The sequence below is a fragment of the Lates calcarifer genome, linkage group LG23 (assembly GCF_001640805.2).
Source record: "Lates calcarifer isolate ASB-BC8 linkage group LG23, TLL_Latcal_v3, whole genome shotgun sequence".
In the NCBI taxonomy this organism is placed as follows: Eukaryota; Metazoa; Chordata; class Actinopteri; family Centropomidae; genus Lates; species Lates calcarifer.
The window spans coordinates 13830467-13836805 of record NC_066855.1 but is presented as its reverse complement, the minus strand read 5'-3'; the positions used below and the strand labels follow the sequence as shown (position 1 = coordinate 13836805).

At 43.8% G+C, this 6339-nt stretch overlaps 1 protein-coding gene across 1 annotated transcript in view; it reads left to right on the top strand.

Moving 5' to 3' along the window:
- The first annotated feature begins 1212 nt into the window (after window positions 1-1212).
- Window positions 1213-6339, top strand: part of LOC108882880 (inactive ubiquitin carboxyl-terminal hydrolase 54) — a 53216-nt gene continuing 48089 nt past the window's right edge. Inside the window, 1 exon segment of the mRNA XM_018675625.2 lies at window positions 1213-1562. The gene's annotated coding sequence lies outside the window, so the exon portion shown is untranslated.

Genomic DNA, 6339 nt, shown 5'->3' with positions numbered 1-6339 from the left:
CATCTGACTGCTTCTCATCTGAACACTGCATGTGCTGCTCGTCCTGGAGAACTGTTACTACAAGGAACAATATTGGATTATTAAGGAAAGCTTACTTTTTCTTTCTGACAGCATCACTTGGTAGCCCTTTCTGGAGTTTTCAACCATAGTCTTCAATGGATGGAGACAGGTGTTACATATGCAACCACCTGTTATCACATGAGTTTCTAATTTGAGTGATGAAAACTGTGAGATGTGGTTAAAAGCTCTAGATTCACTCTTTACACTGTCTGAAGTTGATTTAAACCATTTATATATTCCAAAGTTAGGTGCAAATTCCTATAGCTATGGGCTGTCCTTGTGGTTGAACGTCAGCGGACGGACACATGCCATATGAAAGCATAGGACCCACTGCATGTTGTTATCATCTCTTCTTTACCATCTCTATAGACTGATGCATCAAATAAAGGAAAAAATGCCATTAAAATAAATAAAAGTAATTAACTTTCTGACTATCAGAAAGTTAGTTTGGGAATAATGCTTAGGCGCTTTCTTGCTGAGAGTTAGATGAGAAAACTAAAAAATTCTGTGGTGACCAAGAGGCCAAGACTGATCGAAAGTATACAGTTTAACTGCAAAGTTGATAAATGTGTCTTTACAGGCTCCTGAAAAATTGGACTTGTAACACTTTTTTTTCCCTCTCTTGCACACCTTCTCTGCCAAACTAAAAGGTGTCCTCATGACCTCTCATCTGCACTGTGATCAGTCAGTGTGTTCAGGCTGTGACTGTAAACCAGTGCTGGCGGGTCTCCAATGACAGCAATTAAACAGATGTCCTCTGCATGCAGCGGTGGAAGAAGTACTCAACATGTCAGCATGACATGCATTACATGAAAATGACTTAAACGATGACCAAAATGGTTCCAATTAATTTTCTTTCAATTTCAGTATGAATACACTGTATGTAGTTTAATCCATAGGGAAAGCATAATATTTTATAAGCCCTTTAAATGTTTCCTGTTCAAAAATATTAATCTGCAAAGTAATTGGTAACTAAAGCAGTAAAGTAAATATAGTGAAGTAAAGATGTTTTGCTCTGAGATATAGTGAAGTACAAGTATCATAATCATAAAATGTAAATACTCAAGTACAACTACTTCGAATCTACACACAGTACTAGAGTAAATGTAGGCTACTTAGTTACATTCTAACACTGCCTGCATGATGCTGGCAGCAGGTTGCACCAGTTACTGTATGTGCGCATGATGCGTTCATGCCCGAACAGGTAAAGGCCACACGGTCACCCACAGAATAACATCATCGCCATCCTCCTTTCGCCTCGTGCCCGGGAGGCGGCGGCATCGGGCTGAGCAAACCCGCCTGACAAAACCGCTACGTCACGCACTCGCAAAACGCAGGGAGCTGGGAAACATGGAACGGTATCGCGAGAGCGGCGTGCCGCGACCGGAGCGCTGGATGGCGCTGGTGGGGGCTGGATGCGCCCACGGCTCGCCCTCTCTCTCTCGTTAAATCACACGGTAGGACACGCGATCGGACGGAGACTGGCGGCGACAGCACCCGGGGTGAGTAAAGACCTTGCACGCTGCTGCACTGCACGAACTCCATCACGGCTAGAGGGGAACGAGGGGGGACACGCGCATGTGACCGCACCGGACAGAATACACCGTCAGTAGGTGTGTATGAGTGCGTGTGCGGTGTGTGCCTCTCAACTCAATGTGTGTGTGTGTCGTTATTGGGGGGGGCAGTAAGCGTAGCGGCCAGATGTGACCCTCTCCAGATGTGTTCTCGTCACAGTCTCTGAGGATGACTGTCATCTTCTCCATCACCACCTCCATCTCCATCATTACTCTCATCAGCAGCACGAGCGACTCTTCCTCGTGCTGCTCTGCCCCCTCGTTGCTGTGTATTTTTGTCAGCTTTATTATTTCACCAGGTGGTATGCCCTACGCAGCTGCTCTCCCTCGTGCTATAGTTGCCAGTTTAACGGACAGCAGCATCCCTTCCCCTCAAGTTCATCCCGGTTGCATCACAGTCCGGCTTCGCTTTTTTCGCAGTTACAGGTGTTATTACTGCTCAGACCGTCCCATCTATCCAGTCAAGCACATACCACTTCTGCGCGCGTGGCTCTCGTCCGTCCCGTACTGCGTGTTTTCGCTCCCGCGCGGGGCGGTGCGGTGTTCGCCGGACTGAACACCGTGTGGACTTGTTGATGGATGGCCGAGAGACCGCAGCCTTTTGCCATGGCGGATTCACGCTCCGCTGTCATCGCTCCCGGGGGCCGCTATTGATTTAACGTTGCGGTTTCGATCCGCGTGATTGATGACTTTGGCTCCTCACCGGGGGCCCCCGCATCACCGCCAGTCTTACAAGTACTGTCACATTATAGCGATGGTGACACAGCCCTCCGCCGCGTGCCTCACGCGCGCGCGCACACGTGAATACTTACAAAAAAAAAAAAGAGAAAACAGGGTACTGACCATCCCCTCATTAAGCAGGAGCTCACACAGTTGTTTATGCTACTTGTGGGGACATTGCATTGCCTTCTTGTGACTCCTAAAGCCTCATCCCTAACATTAACCTTTACTGCGCATGCCTAAACTCAAACTTAACCCTTAATTTAAACTTAGCCTGAGTCTAACTAAAACCCAAACCCTAAAACTAAAAGGCGTAACCTTTATTTTAGGGTTAGGGTTTTGTCTATCTGGCTGGCTGAACAGTCCCCACAACATCATGAATACAAGGTATTCACACACACACACACACACCACACACACACACACGGATACACTCAGCTACAGCAGCTCACCTCCACCCACCAAACTGAGCTGAAATGTCGCCTTGACATTTAAAGTCGGACTTACCATCAATTTTAGCTTTTGGAGATGAAGCACTCTGGAAAGCAGCGGCTTTCTGCTATGTGTTCTTTCTCTACTATGGTTAATATAAGCATATGTGTGTGTGTGTTAATGTGTGTGTGTTTATCTGCTGCCTGCATATGGGTATTACCCACTCACCCTTTTATAGCTTAAAAAACACCAGCTCAAAGCTATTTTTTTCACTTTATTTAAAATGACATGTCCTTATATACACTACTGTTTCCATATTTTATGACCTGTCACTGTGGCTTCTGCACTGTACCCTTGCATTCTTGTCCCAGGCCGTGCAAACCTTTTATTCTGCTTGAGTGTAGTAGGGGTTGCCCTGGAAGGTATGAACTCACATTACCTTTATCTACAAAATAGCTTGTCCTTAGCCTCAGATCCTCACTGCCAGGAAAAAAAAAACCTGGCTTCCCTCTTCCCTCTCAGAGCGGCTTTACTTGGGGGTGTTTCCACTGGATTTTTTTTAAATACTCAAACCAATCAGGAAGATTTATTATGATGTCGTGTGTCACTATGGTGGACGATCGGGCGACTTGACACGTGACAAAAACATCCTCAGAGCTGACGACGAAGGATTTAACTTTGGGTCTTGAATCTATGTCAGTTCTCTGGCTATTCTCTGATTGTTTGGATTTGCCATATTTGATGAGAAACAGTTTATCGGTTGTATTTCAGAATGATCTGTTGAAAATATTATCACCTGAATGCAAACACACAGCCACCAGAGAACCACCTTGGGAAGTGTTGATCTTTAAGAAACAATTGTCCTCAAGGTCTCATTGACTTATTCTGCATAGTCGCAGACAATCAGTCATGTGTTGAAACAATGTAAGTCTATTAAATTCACTTGAATTCTCCACTCTAATTGTTTTAAATCCTCAGAGTATTTCTTTCTAGATGTGGCCATGTGTGACTGAGCTTGTGTCTCAGTTTCCCGGGGGATTCATCTATCGTCAGCATTTCGGTTAAAGTGTTCTTGGGCTGGCTGGGTCCACATGCATGGGATTATAGGAGAGTTGAGGTATAAGGAAGAGGAGATTAAGGCATCGCAGAGGATGAAGGAGGAGGAGAGGAAAAGAAAGGCACGCACATACTGTATGTCTCCTTTGACCTTTACCATCTACTGGAGTGCTCTCTCTCTCTCTTTTTCTTTCTTTGACATGTGGCTGGTTATTTAATCTAATGTCCCACTTGCTCCTCTCTTCTCTTTCCTCTTCCCACTCCTCTTGTCTCCTCTTTGTCTTTCCTTCCCTCTCTTTTCCTTTCTTTTCCTCTCTTTCCCCTCTCCGAGTGCCCTATTCTCCTCTTTTCTCTTGTCCTCTGCTCTTTTCCTGTCTTTCCTTGCCCCCTTCATCTTTCCTTTCCTTTCTCTGCTTTTCCTATTCTTTGTTCTTCCTCCTCCTCACCTTATTTTTCTTTCCTTCCCCCTCTCCTTTCCTATCTGTGTATTTCCTTTCCTTTCCTTTCCTTTCTGTCTCTTATCACCTTAAATCCCGGTTTCTCCTCCTCCTCTCCTCTCTTTATCTGTACTCTGACCTAAACTGTAAAAATCTCACGATTCCCACCCAATGCGTTGTAAATAAGGATGATTATGTAATCGCCCAAATATTAAGAAAATATTCTCCCCTCTTTATATTTTCTACTAATAGGATTGGGTCCGCACATGTGCCATGGTGATAATGCGTTGCATCTAGGTTAGGGCGTACATGTGCGTGCATGTGTGTGTCTGTGTCTTTGTGCGTGTGTGTGTGTGATTACGTGTGTGTGTTCTCACATGTATACTTTAATGTAACAGAGTCTGAGTGAGGAAATGACCTTGAAGCTTGCACAAAAAAAAAAAAAAGATCTCGGTCTCGCAGTCTCGGTAATATGCTCACACATGCAGCTACACGTGTGCCTACTGTATGTTCACACACGAGACCCACACACATATATATCTATCTCTCTCTCTTCATATATATTTTGTGTATATATTGTATATATATATCTTATATGTATATGTATATATATATATATATATATCCTTAGATTCATTAAGGGATAAAGTGAAGCACAGAGGGGAGGATGAACTCTGGGCTCTCCCTATTGTCAACTAGGGCTATTTGAAGTTACACATAACCCAGTTACAGGAAAACCACTGTGTGTGTGTGTGTGCGCGTGTGTGTGAGAGCACATGCATGTGAAGTGAAGTTTTTCGGAAATGGAAAAGAAAAGAGACGGAGATGAATGGGGGAAAAAGTGGAGAGAGTGAATGAGAATGGAAAATAGAGGTCAGTGGAAGAAAGTGAGAGACAGGGAACAAGAATGAAGTGAATGGGAGGGAGCGAGCGAAAAAAAGTGCAGCCAAAGGAGAAAGGAGGAGGAAAGAGAGAGAGAGAGAGCACGGTTTGTGAAAGAAAAGCTTGAGACTTCTTTCTTTTAAAGCGATATATAAATATACTTCTTGTCTGTATGTTTGCTCGAGTGGGAGGGAGACAGCGTGAGAGACAGGCTATTGTCCTCTGGGACAATATCAGCTCTTTGTTCAGCTTGCTTGACACTGGTGTCACTGTCACCAAGCCACACTAACCCACAGCAGGGACAGAGAGACAGAGAGAGAGAGAGAGAGAGAGAGAGAGAGAGAAGCAGCGACAGTAAATTCAAATTCCATAACAGTGTCATTAACAGCATTTTATTTCCATCTAACTCTGAGGTCAGTTTATGAATTTTAAGATGCATTCCATGCGGCTGAGGGGAATAAATAGGATCATAAAACAGAGAACAAATCAGCATCAACAAGAAATAATAATGACAAGTGGGCAAGATGCTGATTTTTGTGTTATAATTTTAGACATACGGGGTCTGAGGATCAAAACAAAGGAAATACGTGACCTTTTGGTGAGGCTATATTTTACGTGTTGGACACAAACTATATAGCCAAAAATATGTGGACACCCCTTTCCACATACGTTTAGCCTAGATCTCTTAGTTCCAGTTAAGGGAAATATAAGGCTACATGGTACAATGACTCGAGCTTCAAAGTTTATTGTTGACCTTGGAAACAGCTGTTGGCAGAACAATCTCACTGCAATTAGCAGTTGAAGTCCATTTAGCAGCTGCAGAAGCTTTCAATCATATCACACGATCATCCTCGGCAGATAGAGTTTACCCAGTTTTAATAGATTTTTTTCTGAGCATTTTAAGGACTTTTCACTGTGTTGGCTCAAAAGCACAAGATGAAGTCCAGCGACTAATGGACCTTGTGGTGAGATTGTTTTGCCAACTGCAGTTTCCAACATTGAAGTCCTAGTCCAAAGAAGTTGTGCAGAAAAATTAAGATTTCAGTGACAAATTGGCAACTTCATCTGCTGAGGAGGATCATGTGATGCGATCAAAAGCTCCACAGCAGCTACTGAATAGACTGTTTTGTCAAAATACAATGACATTTTAGATAATAGTATGCTTCGGGCTTTGTGGC